Source organism: Heptranchias perlo, chromosome 16 (assembly GCF_035084215.1).
Source record: "Heptranchias perlo isolate sHepPer1 chromosome 16, sHepPer1.hap1, whole genome shotgun sequence".
NCBI classification, from domain to species: Eukaryota; Metazoa; Chordata; class Chondrichthyes; order Hexanchiformes; family Hexanchidae; genus Heptranchias; species Heptranchias perlo.
Window position 1 is genome coordinate 50,020,622 of NC_090340.1, and position 16,557 is coordinate 50,037,178.

The 16,557-nt window shown below is 40.7% G+C and overlaps 1 protein-coding gene across 1 annotated transcript in view; it reads left to right on the forward strand.

The window, feature by feature from the left end:
* Positions 1-16,557, forward strand: part of cdh13 (cadherin 13, H-cadherin (heart)) — a 768,401-nt gene that overhangs the window by 547,658 nt on the left and 204,186 nt on the right. The gene's annotated exons all lie outside the window — the stretch shown is intronic.

The window sequence follows — 16,557 nt, forward strand, 5'->3', positions numbered from 1 at the left end:
CCTGCAGATCAGCCACACCCTCGAGTGCCTGTCCGTCGGGGACGCCGAGACTGGCACCCCACAAACGTCTGGTGACACAACTTTAACATTCATCACACACAACATGAATTGATGTTAACAATGATTGGCACGTTGAACACCTCAGTATGCTCATTGCAAAATGACACATCTGTGATAATGCTTAATTTTGCCTTCTATTCTCTCACAGGCCCTTCAACGACTGCAGTGACGGCAGAGGGTGATTCCTCAGAGGACCTGCCGGCCTCTGAAGGCTCACCATCACACATTAACTAGCTATCCACCAGCGCAGGTACTCATACCTCGGTGGGTCCTAGTAGTCAGTTAGTTGGGTTGGCACATGGTGAGTCACCACACACAAGTGAGCACGAGCAGACACTGGTGGCAGGAGCAGCTGTGGAGAGTCCACGGCGGTGGGTGCATTCTCCTCCAGGCTCTGCTAGCCTGGACACAGATGCTGAACCCTGGGGGCCATCCTTTAAAAGGAGAATGATCGAAGGACAGCAGCACATTTGCGAGGTACTGGAAGAGATGCCACGCACACTCTCCACAATAGTGCAGAAGATGGAGGAGTCCAACTTCTGCATGAGTGGATAGGTGGCATAGGTACGGGACGGAATCTCAGAGATAGTGTCACAGGGATGTGAGCAACTGTCTGAGATAGTATCGCACATAACTGCTGAAATGTCTGAGATAGTGTCGCAGGTAAGTGCGGGAATGTCTGAGATGGAGAGAAGGCTAGCCTCCACTGAGCTTCAAGCATGGCTCACAAATGAGTCCATTCAGGCCCAGACAACAGCCGTTCGGACTCATGGTGAACAACATCCTGCCACCTTAAACAGGCAGACAGAAACTTTACAACTGGGCTTCCAAGGCTTCGTACGCGTCCTCCAAACTGTTCTCCAGCAGGGTGGTAGTAGTGATGTAGGTCTGGTCCAGGAGAGGGATGATTGCGAAAGGGGACAGGGAAGTGGGGACGCCACTCAAAGCACTCTCACGTCTCACCCGTTGCCCCCTCCCAACCAATACCCACAATGCTGCCTCTTCTCCAGGTGGCCAAGTCAGTCCTTGCACAGGTGCAGGTGGAGCAGTTTTTGGAGGGGCCCTCACGAGCTCCATAACCCAGAGGCCATAGGCTGAAAGCATCTAAGCAGTCAGGGCATGGACGTGAGCAACCTGCCACTACCTCTGCTGCAGCCACAGGGGATGCAACATGTAGAAGCGGTAGGAACAGAAAGGCTAAGGATTTGTGATCACAAAGGGTATGCACAAGGGTGTCTGACAGAATGGTGATGTTGCTCGTCCTTGGATGTACTGGTGAATTCAGCCATTGTGTCCCCCCATCCTGATGGTGTCAGATTGAGGGGGTCCGAAAAGTTGGTAAATATGTGTAAACAGAACAATTCTGAGTGGAAACCAAGAATTCTGAATCTAAACACAAACATCTCCCAGCCAAAAGTTTTTCTGAGAGAACTGAGTGCCCTGCTGCAATAACTCACCTTTTATCCCCATTTGTCAAACAGGTATTTAAATGTCCAAATGGCTGCCGGCTGAAACACGACCTGTTCACCCTGGCATGTTTCACACAGCACGGGAAATACCCTGAGGTAGCGTTTAAATCGCTTGCCTTCATCCTTAATTAGATTCGTGTACATTTCAAGTACTTCAAGTACTTGAATTGCTTGTTTAAATAGCGTCCCGCCGGCTTTAATTGCCAACAGAACTTCTGGGTTTGGGAACGATGCGCGCACCCAGATAACTCTTGGTCGTGCGCCTTCTTAGGCGTGTTGGAGCCAGGGTTTCTGCCCGCTCCTGGAAATCGTGATTTTCTTGGCACTCCTGCCTCCAATGTACCTGCAGTTCAGTTTTAAAATCGAGCCCACGGTCTTTATTCTGTTGAACAACTAAATTCCTCAGACTTGAGAAGGTAAGAATTTGAAAAGAACAGCTCAGTCATGATAAAATGTAATTTTCCATTTGTGCTTGGCCATGCAACACTGCCAGATGTAAGGGATTAAATTAAGGCTGTTTGACCAAAGTTGCACTCATTTTCCTTTGCTGGTGCAGGTGTGGGTGCTGGCATTACATATGTCAACTAAAAGCAAACGTCCAACATGGAGACTATCAGAACCTAGTACCTGTACCAGCATCATTCAAGTATTTATAAACCTATATCAGAATACAGTCCTGAGGATGTGGCATATGGGCAGTATTCAGAGTCCAATTCACATCTCCTAGTTCCTAATTTTACGTTGGCTGCTTTCTTGCAAGCGAGCTAGTGCAGATAAGGCCCAGTCCTGTGTAGAATACATTGTGTACTTCTTTGAAGAAAAGAAAAAGACAAGGCGATAAATAGTTTCCATTAAGGGCAACAATGAATTGTACAACCATTAACTTCTTAACCTCTAAAACATGAGGAGAAGCTGGATGCTTACTTTAAAAAATCCTTTCAGAGGTCATTTCTCCTCATCACAAGAAAACATTACCAATAAAGTGCTGCATAAATGCACAAACTTAATTTATATCTCACTTAAATGTGACAAGAAAATACCATTGTGAGGACAGATTCAAATCAGCCATCAAAGTGCCCATCATTCAAATGCAATTTGTATATTTTATATCTATGAGAAAATCACAGCCATGTTAACACTTTAAAAAAACACAACTAGGTCATCCAGTGACTGTTTCGCATTAATGTTACTTTATGTAAAGGAAATTCTCAACTGTTAATAACTGTAATTCACCCTTCTCCCTTCCAAATGGAATCCATTTGTTTAAGAAGTCCGACTGCACAAAAACAGCACACGTCAAAAGTAATTACTCAAGTTCCCAAATATACAATAACATAGTTGTGGAGTATAAACCTTGTGCTTCAGAAGTGGGCAGATAAAGAGAGGCAGGGGTTAAAAAGTGAATGTTTGTACACTGCCATCTACCACCTAGAAGGACAAGAGCAGCAGGTACATGGGAACAACACCACCTGCACGTTCCCCTCCAAGTCACACACCATCCCGACTTGGAAATATATCGCCGTTCCTTCATCATCGCTGGGTCAAAATCCTGGAACTCCCTTCCTAACAGCACTGTGGGAAAACCTTCACCACACGGACTGCAGCGGTTCAAGAAGGCGGCTCACCACCACCTTCTCAAGGGCAATTAGGGATGGGCAATAAATGCCGGCCTCGCCAGCGACGCCCACATCCCATGAACGAATAAATAAAAAATCTTTTCAGGGAATCTATTTCTTTTTCTCATTTTTCTTTTCTTCCAGCTATCCGGAATTTTGTTCTTGAATGTAACAATCACAAGGATTTTAAGATTCCCTCTGGCACTGAAAGTATGCTGATATTTACAGAATGTAAACTTTTAATTACAGCTATTTGTACTGTTATAGAAGGCAGTAACAATTAATTCTTTGAGTTGGGATTACGGTTTGATGCACATTCATCAACCAGTGCACATATTTTTGACTTGTAGAAATTGGCTGAGGGCAGAAACTGAAATCCATCGCTCTGCAGAAAATGAAAAGGTGGAACTATTTAGCTTTCTGTGAGGAGGGAAAAAGGAAACGTACAATCACATTTTATGAATATTACAGCACAGTAAGAAAGGAAGTCAGGTGGAACTTTTACACTCCGAGCATAATAAAATTGTGGATTCACCAAAAAGGGAAGGTCAGTGAAGCAGACAGTATGGGGGTGATTTTAAACCCCAAGAATGGGTGGGTTGGGGGCGGGTGGGAGTTGAAAATAGTTGTTTTTTTGGGTCGCAACCGCAAAATTTTCGGACTTAGCATTCCCGGGGGGAAGCCTGTACTTTTACGTGCCGACGTTAAACCTGGAAATAAAGCCGGGTTGTGGTCGCGACCCAAAAAACAATTATTTTCAACTTCCACCCGCCCCCAACCCACCCGTTCTTGGGGTTTAAAATCACCCCCTATAAGTGGGTTTAAAAGTCAAGTGAATGCATTTTCAGAGAGACAGAATTAAGTGGTATTGCGAGAAGGGGCAGGTAGGTGGGATTGATCTATCATAAAGGGATGGGCTTGTCAGACCCAGAAATGTGATCCTATTCCTAAAAAAAAATTGTTATATTTCTCTCCTCTGTTTTGGACTTGTTTCATTTCTTTACAAGAGGGTGAACCAGATTAAGAATTAGCAGTCAAAGACTGAATCATTTAGTGTATAACTCGAACAAAGGACTGATGAATGAGATGAAGAGTTATAGGTACAGATAGAAATAATTAAATGCTGAATGGAACACGATGATTCCTGAGCAGTTGAGATTGTGGAGAGAAATATTATACCATTAGAAGATATGGATTGCATGATGTAATAATGTGAAACGATAGATAATGTGGAATGTAGAGTTAGATTGATCTTCTGGGATTTTGTTTCTTTATATTTAATTTTGGTGGAAACTTTTGTAGTCTTTCATCAGGCGATTAAAATGTTTGAGTAGAATCCATCACAGTGCAGATTGTATATGTTTTTTTATGGAAGAAAGGCCTATCTATTCCATGTTTTCTTATATTCTTCAATGAAGAATGTTTTATAATGTACAAGAGACAATTTTTTCAGAATTGGTGATTATTCCTCAACAAATTTAGAAGAATTATGTCAGAATCACAAACTTTCTAGTGCGGATGTGACCACACGTTAAATACATGGGAGGTAATTTTAACTTTTGGTGATGGTGTAAAACTGGTGATATTGGATCAGTCATCCATGATACACTCCACACAATTTTTCTTTGCATGGCTCTGACAGTTGCTCTAATGGTTGGCATCTGCTCTGACAGTCACTGCTAGCACAAAATTGACACATAATGGGGAACGCCCCTGCATATAATTGAAACAATATAATCCACCTTATCAATTATATGCAGGGTATGTTATTCATTATTTCCCAGTTTTGTGCTAGCAGTGTGATTCCAGTCTTAGGCATATCACTGAGTGTGTTAAGAGTGTTCACTGTCAAGATTTGGGTTTGTTTAGGTTATCCAAACCCCTTGAGTTTGTTTTGACCTTATAAAACATTCCCAGATATCTGTTAGTCTGTAAATGATGTGTAATTTCAATTCTTTTTACAGTTTATCTCTTGTCTATAACATTGGCAATATCACTTTAATAAACGTTGGGATGTAGTCCAGCATTTTTTAATATCCTAAGACAATAACACAAGTAATATTTAGCAATAAAAAGGCAAAGGTAAAACACCTTATTATGAATATATACAGAATTGCTATTATTTACTGTGACAAGTAACATTATCATGATCACCCTGAATCACATTGGGTCACACCTCCCTCCTTCCAACATGGTGAAGGAAAGCTTCTGAATTTTAAACATCCTATTCATATTCAGGAAATTTTCCAATTTTGATACAAGATAACTTGAAAGCTGTTTTTAATACAGGGAGCACTATTGTAGCATCTGTCAGCAAAGCTAGACTTGATGCAATTAAGCATGCTACTCGGCAAAACCCAGTTCAAGCCAATATGAACAATATATAGTTAGGTCATGTTGCTACTTCAGTTTAGTCCTGTGTGGAAAAAGACTATCAAGTTATTTTATTGTGTTGCGTAAAGGATAGAACACTATGATATCTATTCAGAATTTGAAGCACACAGTGTCAGATAGGTGGAATTAATAGTCTAAATTTAGGCAAATCTAAAAAAAGGTGTTGGGAATATGCAAATACAACTGTCCAAACTATAACCTCAATTACAAATAATGATACAAGTAAGTGTTTTATTCCACTAATTGACAGATGTGCTATTCAATGCTAGTAGAAAGATTATTAAACCAAAATGATCTCATTGGTCAAGAGAGCAAGGATTGTTGTGCGGTTAAAGCTTGCGTTCCTAAATTGAGCACGTCTGCAGTCCTCCAGTGTTCTTCGTGGCCTGTACAGCACCACAGTCTAAGAACTAAATCTTAATTTGTCTATCTCGTAATGATGGTGGTGAACTTTCCAATGTGCTTCATAATGGAGTAAAGGACCTCAAACTGATTAAAGCGTGAGGCTGTGCCTGCCTGTGCTCTAATCTCATCTTAAACACACCGGAAGGTTCATTAATACCATTAGCAGAGACACTCACTGGAGATTTATATGTAGGATGTGGTGGTGCATTCTAAAAATAAATTACTTTCACGTTATATTTAATGTGAATATAAATTGGTTCCAGAATCTCGCATTCAACAAGACGGATTATGTAAATAACCATTGAACCAAAAACATGTCAATCAGTGGCTTCAACAGATGCACCTGATTTAAATGCAGTGCTGGCAAAGTCACTGAACATTCCCTCTCACTGATATCTGTAATGGAGATTCATGTGCAATGAAGTCAGGCAGTCTTAAATGGATCCGCAACACATATTTTACCTCTAAATTTAGCAATTCATTGCAACTTCAGAACTGCAGGGTGGAAAATTGCATCAATTGGTTAAATGAAGTAGATGCCAGGATGAATATGCCACGAAGCTTCCGATTCCTCAAACAAATGGCATAATCGTAGCAAAAGAGCTGTACACAATAAGATAAGCAAGTGAGTAAGTCCTGTTTCCACAGCATTCAGATGTGATGTTGGTATTGTCAAAATTATGTTGATATTGCTGTTAAAAGTTTTGTGATTTTTTTAAAAAGTCTGAATATGCTATGTGTTTTTACATTAGTGGTAGTGTAGTGGTTATGTTACTGGACCAGTAATCAAGAGACCTGGACTAATAACCCAGAGAATGAGAGTTCAAATCCATCCATGGCAGTTTGAGAATTTGAATTCAGTTTTAAAAAAATCTGGAAATAAAAAGCTGGTATGAGTAAAAAGTGACAATGAAAAACTCAACTAGTTTTCTAATGTCCTTTAGGGAAGCCCGGTCTGGTCTACATGTGACTCCAGTCCTACACCAACTTGGTTGACTTGTAATTAACTGCCCTCTGAAATGGCCTAGAAAGCCACTCAGTTGTATCACCATCTTGTCAGGCCAACTAGGGATGGGCAGTAAATGATGGCCTCGCCAGCGACATCCACATCCTGAGAATGAATTTTGAAAAAGATTTCTTCTGACATGTTTGGCTACTGTACTTAAGGAGGATCATGTTAAAAAGAATTAAGCTGTTATAACCACAAATGTCATAGAGCTAGTTAAACTCTATTGATTAAAAGTAACATTGAGCCTTATCTGTTCAGTTGGTACAATTCCCTATATCCACGTTGGCAAAAATTACTCCTTTGAATCATTTTACCTTCTCTCGTGTGAAGCTCTTTGAGATGTTTCAATGACATGAAGAGATGCTATATAAATGCAAGTATCTGAAGTGCTTAATTCTCCTCATTCCTTTCTTGAGGGCAGTGGCTCATGCTGGAGTACAGTTTCATAGGTGACAAAACTGCTCTCGCATCTTGAAATGGCCATTCTTCAGAAGTCCACTTGGAATCTTAGCAGCGTATTCAGCCAGGTAGTCTGTGATAGCATGTTCTAACCCAAGTACTTTGAGTGCTGATTGTGAGTAAAGTGAACCCTGACTGATTTCTTTGTTCTAAATCCAGCCAGTGAATACTGAGGATAATTATATCGAGTTACATCGAAACTACAGCACAGAAAGCCCCAGGCCATTTGGCCCAACTAGTCTATGCTGGCGTTTATGCTCCACACGAGCCTCTACCTCCCTACTTTATCTAACCCTATCAGCATACCCTTCTATTCCTTTCTCCCTCATGTGCTTATCTTGCTTCTTCTTAAATGCCATTTGCCTCAACTACTCCTTGTGCTAATGCATTCCACATTCTTACCACTCTTTGGGTTAGGAAGTTTCTCCTGAATTCCCTATTGGATTTATTAGGGACTATTTTATATTTATGACCTTTAGTTATGGACTCCCCCCACAACCGGAAACGTTTTCTCTACATCGACCCTATCAAACCCTTTCATTATCTCAATGATCTTTATCAGATCACCCCTCAGCCTTTTTTCTAGAGAAAAGAGTCCCAGCCTGTTCAGCCTTTCCTGCTAAGGATATCCTCTCAGAAACCCCATTGCAGATCTAATTAGTAGTTACTAATTCAGCATAGACCATCGATAAAACCAGGAACTTTCCTGATCTTTATTGTTCATTATCATATCATACAGCGCATGTGTCCACTTAAGTCAAAGGAGGACCGTTACTCCTTTGATTTAAGCATAGAACTCCTTGGTGGATTGATTTTGTACTGTCAGTTGTATATGCATCTTAATGCAAGTGCTAATTTTACAGTTGTAAGATTTGGATGTTTGGTGTATGGAAAATCAATCTCAAAAAATCAGAGTAGTATTTTTCCTAATGTGGAAAGAGAGTGAGTTTTAACTACCGAACTAGCAAGGTCATAAAAAACATTTTTAGTTGATACGTTTTTAATTTTTATCTTCTATTGAGTCTTGGAGCAAAATGTTTTACTGGGGCATTTCTAGCATTATAGCTAATGATATGGGAAAGGTTGAATGTGAGGTGGAAGTAATCCCAGTTCTGATGTGATTTAATGGAGATTATTTTATGATTATGGATGACTTTTTGATGCATTGTTGGAGGGCTATTTTTTCTTCTAATCAATTTGTTACAATAATAATCCTACATAATCTTGATTTAAACAGTAGGAGATGAGTCACTCCAGAGTATCAACAGATCAGTCCATTAACAGCTAATCTTAAACCTTCTCTCAAACATTAAATCCCAATAGCTGGTGCTTGGATTGCTGAAAGGTATTAATTCCTTCAATTCTCCCATCACATTCACATTCTAGAGAAGACAGCTTTAGTGCATTCCATTCTACCCTGTTGTTTTCAGTTTTATTTGCCCTAACTTCTTCAAAATTATTCCTAGATTGCCCTGCATATCTGATGCTTCCTTGTATTACTATATTCCACATTTCCAGATTCATATGAATAAATGCTCTCTTCCACTAGACTCATTAATGGTTAAATGTCTGATTTTCATCCCAAGTAAATCAACCTTTTGACTGCCAGTAACATTGACTGATTCTTGAGGTTAACACTTGAGCCTCGAATCGCAAGTATACAAATTTCTGGTTTCATGTCGATTTTTTTCCCCCAATTAAATCAGAAGGGACTGCCAAATGCCATACTCCAGAAAGGCTTTGAGAGTGGAATTGGTCCTTCGCAACAGCTCAAAACAGGTTGTAATGAAATGATAGCCAGTTTCACACTGCAACCAATTTTCTTTTTCATTGATTTCAGTGGAAAAGAAAATCAGGCAGGGTGCAAGACAGGCTGCTGATTTGCCATTGCCCATTTTACGCTATCACCGAAGACCAATTTATGTTTATGTTTATCACCAATTTTATCTCCCTGTTTTCTGAAGGTACAGACTCTTACTAGAGTAGCTTACCCAAGTGGCCATTCATTTTACCTGAACCTAAAGAGAGTGTTGGGATGCTATTCTACCATAGAGAACATTTAGAAGGTTCACTCGGTTAATCCCGGGGATGAGGGGGTGGACATATGAGGAGAGGTTGAGTAGATTGGGACTCTACTCATTGGAGTTCAGAAGAATGAGAGGCGATCTTATTGAAACATATAAGATTGTGAAGGGGCTTGATCGGGTGGATGCGGTAAGGATGTTCCCAAGGATGGGTGAAACTAGAACTAGGGGGCATAATCTTAGAATAAGGGGCTGCTCTTTCAAAACTGAGATGAGGAGAAACTTCTTCACTCAGAGGGTAGTAGGTCTGTGGAATTTCCTGCCCCAGGAAGCTGTGGAAGCTACATCATTGAATAAATTTAAAGCAGAAATTGACAGTTTCCTAGAAGTAAAGGGAATTAGGGGTTACGGGGAGTGGGCAGGAAATTGGACATGAATTTAAATTTGAGGTTAGGATCAGATCAGCCATGATCTTATCGAATGGCGAAGCAGGCTCGGGGGGCCGATTGGCCTACTCCTACTCCTATTTCTTATGTTCTTATGTACAGCTGAGCACAATCCTGCTGTCACTTAAGGGTTTAATTTCCATGGGGGTTCTTCTGTAGTTTCCACAAATCTTCTGCCAAACTTATGGTGGATGATTGGGAAAATCCTCATGGAAATTCAACTCCTATGTTTCCACACGTGTGCTTTCTAGCAGCAGTTATTGCGAAATGATCAGGAGCAAGAATCCTGTCTAATGTTTATTCCTCTTTCCCTTGATCAGGAACCCTGATACCAATTGTACCAACCCCATGCTTCTGCTCCGGCTGAGATCATGTAATTCAACACAGACTAGGAATGGAACGCAGGGCCTTTGGTCTCTCTGGCTTAGTGTGGTCCTTTTTCCCACTAGGCAAGGAAGGGGAAGGGGAGGGACACAAGAATTGTGTTATTTTAGCACAATGTCAAAAAATGTTAAATGCAGGTTCCCCTCCTCCTCACACTTCTGACAGAGCACGTTTGAGAGATGGGCAAATGTAATAGCGTGCTGAGGTTCAGTTGCACACTGTGTAAAGCCCTAATGTGAATGATCTGCAGACAGTACTTTGGGATCCCTCACATGGATTCCTCTATATCTGTCCCATTCAGAAGAGAGTAATTGCAGCTCCATGCCTCCTTGAGACAGTATAACTACTTCAGTTTCGTAGATAGCTAAGAATTAATACAATTCTACCAACACCTCAGATTCGATGAACTTCTAACTATTGAATGATTTTCTTCCCCTCTTCCCTACTGTCTCCCTGATCTGCACGTACCAAAAAAAAACCTGGTAGTTAAACAATACCTTATGCTCCTCACCAGAGCCTACATTCTCCCCTTCACACGCATCCCTGATGTGAGAATTGCTGCTCTCGTCCAACTGATTTAAAAGATTTGGTGCGCATTATGTTAGGGTGATTTATATATAGTTTGACTTACAAAAAGCATTTGCCAAAGTCCCTTACTGGAGATGTATGACGAAAGTGAACACTCATAGAATGCATTAGAGTTGCAAATTGGCTTATTAATTAGCTGGGTAATAGGAAACAGAAGGTAATTATGATGGAAATATTCCTTATTGGGCAACTGTGACCAGTGGAATCCCTTAGATATCAGTCCTTGAATCCCAGCTGTTTAGAACATTCATTAATAAAAATATATCGTGAAAAATATGGAAACCATGAAGGTTGTTAAGATTTCTATAACATTTATAACTCACTGCATCTTGAAGGTTGCCCACTTTCTCTTTCAACAGAGACTGCTTATGCCACTATCAATGCTGCTTTGGAATTGTAATCAAAGAATAAGGATTAATCCTTCCAGGTTTTTCCGTCCCATGTTCCTCTTTGCTTTCCTCTCTTTCGCTTCTTCGCTCTCTATGTTTCTCCCCATTATTTGTTCTTTACTCCTCTCTCAGCCTGTATTGCTTTTTGGGGGTCATTTTCATCTTCATTGCCTAGGCGGCAATCTGGCAGAGTGGATTGACGCCTGTTGTGGAACTCGCATGATTTACATCCCATTGAAATCAATGGGCTAAAAATCAGGCAGGGTCTACACTGGGTATGTGATCCACTCCACCAGATTCATAGAATGGTTACAGCACAGAAGGAGGCCATTCAGCCCATCGAGCCCGTGCCGGCTCTTTGTAAGAGCAGACCCCAGTTAGTTCCATTCCCCCGCTCTTTCCCTGTAGCCCTGCAAATTTTTTCCCTTCAAGTATTTATCCAATTCCTTTTTGAAAGCCAAGATTGAATCTGTTTCCACCACCCTTTCAGGCAACACATTCCAGATCATAAATACTCGCTGCGTAAAAGAACATTTCCTTTTGCCAATCACCTTAAATCTGTGTCCTCTGGTTCTCGACCCTTCTGCCAACTGGAACAGCTTCTCTCTATTTACTTTATCTGAACCCTTCATGATTTTGAACACTTTTATCTCCTCTCAAACTTCTCTGCAATAAGGAGAACAACCCCAACTTCTCCAGTCTAGCCACGTAACTGAAGTTCCTCATTCATGGAACCATTCTAGTAAATCTTTTGTGCACCCACTCTAAGGCCTTCACATCCTTCCTAAAGTATGGTGCCCAGAATTGGACAAAATAGTCCAGTTTTGGCCGAACCAGTGTTTTACAAAGGTTCAACATAACTTCCTTGGTTTTGTACTCTATGCCTCTATTTATACAACCCAGAATCCCGCAAGCTTTTTTTAACCGTTTTCTCAACCTGTTCTGCCACCTTCAAAGATTTGTGCATGTATATCCCTAGCTCTCTCTGTTCCTGCACCCCCTTTAGAATTGTACCATTTAGTTTATTTTGACTCTCCTTGATTTTCCTGCCAAGATGTATCACTTTGCAGTTCTGCATAAGGAACATAAGAAATAAGAGCAGGATTAGGCCAGACGGCCCTTTGAGCCTGCTCTGCCATTCATAAAGATCAAGGCTGATCTTCAACCTCAACTCCACTTTCCCGCCCGATCCCCATATCCCTTGATTCTGTCATAGTCCAAAAATCTATCAATCTCAGTCTTGAATACACTGAACAACTGAGCATCCACAGCCCTGTGGGGTAGATAATTCCAAATATTCATGACCCTCTGTGTGAAGAAATTCCTCCTCATCTCAGTCCTAAATATCCGACCCCTTATCCTGAAACAATGTCCCCTGGTTCTAGACCCTTCAGCCAGGGGAAACATCCTCTCAGCATCTACCCTGATAAGCCCTCTTAGAATTTTATATGTTTCAATGAGATCACCTCTCATTCTTCTAAACTCCAGAGAATATAGGCCCATTCTACTCAATCTCTCTTCCCAGGAATCAATCTAGTGAGCCTTTGTTGCACCACCTCTAAGGCAAGTATATCCTTCCTTAGGTAAGGAGACCAAAACTGCACATAGTACTCCATGTGGTCTCACCAAAGCCCTGTACAGTTGCACCAAGACTTCCTTATACTTGCACTCCCAGCCCCCTTGCAATAAAGGCCAACGTACCATTTGTCTTCCTAATTGCTTGCTGTACCTGCATGTTAACTTTCTGTGTTTCGTGTACAAGGACACCCAAATCTCTCTGAACACAACATTTAGTAGTTTCTCCCCATTTAAAAAATATTCAGTATTTTTATTTTTCTTTCCAAAGTGAATAACCTCACATTCCCCCACATTATATTCCATCAGCCACCTTCTTGCCCACTCATTTAACCTGTCGATATCCCTTCGTGTCCTCCTCACCAGCTAACTTTCCCACCTAGCTTTGTGTCGTCCACAAACTTGGATACATTACACTTGATCCCTTCATCTAAGTCATTAATATAGATTGTAAATAGCTGAGGCCCAAGCACTGATCCCTGCGGCACCCCACTAGTTACAACCTGCCAACCCAAAGATGACCCGTTTATCCCTACTCTCTGTTTTTTGTCGTTAACCAATCCATACTAATATATTACCCCCAATCCATGAGCCCTAATCTTGTGTAACAACCTCTTATGTGGCACCTTATCAAATGCCTTTTGAAAATCTAAATATACTACATCCACTGGTTCCCCCTTATCCACCCTCAAAAAAACTCTTAATAGATTTGTCAAACACGATTTCCTTTTCACAAAATCCTGTTGACCTCTTCTCTGCAGTGAATTTCATCTGCCATGTGTCTGCCCATTCCACCAGACTTTCTGTATCCCCTTGAAGTCTATTACTAGCCTCCTCACTGTTTATTACACTTCCAAGTTTTGTGTCATCTGCAAAATTCGAAATTGTGCCCTGTACACCCAAGTCCAAGTCATTAATATATATCAAAAAAGCAGTGGTCCTAGTATTGACCCCTGGGGAACACCACTATATACCTTCCTCCAGTCTGAAAACAGTTCACCACCAGCCACTGTTTGTTGTCGCTTTGCTAATTTTGTATCCATGCTGTCACTGCCCAGCCCATCCCTGCCTTGGCAATGAAGTTTAAATTACCCGCTTCGATTCTTAGTCCTGCTTTGTTCTTTTCTTCTCTTGCTTCACAGTCTCTGTTTCTTTCTCACACCGTGTGCAGACCAGCATAATGGAGGTAGAAGCCTGTTGATTTGTGGCACAATGTTGGGGATCTGCTCAGAACAATGTAAAGAGAAGGCAGAGAAGGAACAGAGATAACTTGAAATAGAAAAAGAAGAGAAATTGTACAAAAAGACCGAAAGGGAGCAAGAGGAAGCAGGAGCTAGAGGCTGGCAGACCTGCTAGAAAGAGGAGAAGAGATAGGTTGAGATAAGAGTGAAGGCATAACTGAGAAATGGAATCGATAGTAGCCATGATGTGGAGATGCCGGTGATGGACTGGGGTGGACAAATGTAAGGATTCGCACAACACCAGGTTATAGTCCAACAGCTTTATTTGAAATCACAAGCTTTCGGAGCTTTGCTCCTTCATCAGGTGACTCACCTGACGAAGGAGCAAAGCTCCGAACGCTTGTGATTTCAAATAAAGCTGTTGGACTATAACCTGGTGTTGTGCGAATCCTTACATAAGAAATGGAGCACATCCTTAACAGAGAAATAGAAAGAGCCGCTGAAGAGGTGCAGAGGGTAAAGTCCTATAAAAGGAATAAGAAAAACACTATTGCAAACTAAGAGAGGTCAGACTGGCTCTGGATTCGAGAAAAAGGAAACAGAAAAACTAAGGCCTTAGCCTCAGAAGAAAAAGATCAGAAAAGTGAGACATTCATTCAAAATCGGTGATAGCAATGATTTGGAAAACCCAAGAGAGGATTTAAGAATCCAAAGATATTAAATTACAAAGTAATGTGAATGAACATTCCCAAAGGAAAACACAGATTTAAAAAAGGGGCAGCTAGAGTCTCTTTCATGAAACTGCAGCTGAAAGGGGGAGAAAACAAAAATACAGAAAAGAGAAGTTACCAACGAAAATACCAAGTCACCAAGGTCTGAAAATGTCAGGAACAAAAAGGCTGAAGTACCGGAATCCTCAGAGGATTGGTCTGCTCTTTCCTTTTAAGTTCCATTATAAACAGTCTACACTCTGTTTATTATGCAGGTGAGGACATGCTCACTACTAGTACTAAGGAGATGTATGCCCAGCCATGGCAAAGACCAGAGCCCTCCCACAACAAAAATTGCATTCCAAGCCCCACCAGTGATGTGGGACCTCACCAGGTTCACCCACAGTTTTTTTTTGAAAAATATATTTAATGAGTATCTTTGCAGCCCAAGAAAATCAATTTCAATCTTGGTGTCACTTTGTCTTTATCAGGAAAGGCTGAACAGGCTCAGGTTCTTTTCTCTAGAAAAGAGAAGGCTGAGGGGTGACCTGATAGAGGTCTTTAAGATAATGAAAGGGATTGATAGAGTAGATGTAGAGAAACTGCTTCCTCTTGTAAGGGATGCCAAAACCAGAGGTCATAAATATGAAATAGTTACTAATAAATCCAATAGGGAATTCAGGAGAAACTTCGGTATCCGAAGAGTGGTAAGAATATGGAACGTGCTACCACAAGGAGTAGTTGAGGCAAATAGCATAGATACATTTAAGGGGAAGCTAGATAAGCACATGAGGGAGAAAGGAATAGAAGGATATGCTGATAGGGTTAGATGAAGTAGGGAGGGAGGAGGCTCATGTGAAGCATAAATGCCGGTATAGACCAGTTGGGCCGAATGGACTATTTTTGTGCTGTAGTTTCGATGTAGCGTGTTGTGTTATACTTGTGGAAATCTGATTTTTATTTCTTTTACTATTTCACCCTACAGCTGATAGAAGTTTGATTGAGTATTTTGCCAGAGATTCTACAAATATTCATTTATCCATTAATCTAGAATTTGATATTTTATATTTGTAACATGATCATTTATTTTAAATTGCACAGCTGACCCAGAGGAGTATTAATAAATAGAAATAAAGTACAACCGTTGAAGTCTTCAATTTATATTATGCAAATCTTATGCTTCATAAATTACACAGTTTGAGTATTTTATTGTTTAATTCATTGAGCAGATTGTACAGCAATTTGAAATATTGATTCATGAAGATTTAAAATATGTGATATTTCCCTGAGTTTAATTTGACTGGCATTGCTAGGTACCCAAGCCTTCTATGGACCCTGTAGGCCTCATGCCATGGATTGAAATTTTGAAATTTAAATTCTATATGGAACATTGAACTGAATATTTGCAAACCATAAAAAAGAGGCCCAGAAAATGTTCTTTAAATATACGTATGGACATAAGAAAGTATGGAGCATGAAAAGACCATTTGATCCATCAATCCTAATCCATACATTTGATTACTCTACCCTGGCCTACCCTCCCCCTCCCCCACCTTTAAAACCACCATCTATTGATCGTCTACTTTAAAATCACTTTGTTTCTTCCCCTCCTAGCTCCTCTAAAAGAAACAATCCAACAATGCTATTAGTATTGTTATAATTACCAATTCCCTTTCTCAACTGATAAGGGTGTGTTGAGAAGGGGGATGGAGGATCACATCAACATAACATTAAATAGGTATGGGACTTTCAACATGCAACTGATAAATCTAAATCAAAGTGATAGGTCAGACTAGCTAAGTTAAGCTGACCTTGTCCCAGATACATAGAAATATACAGAAGCTACAA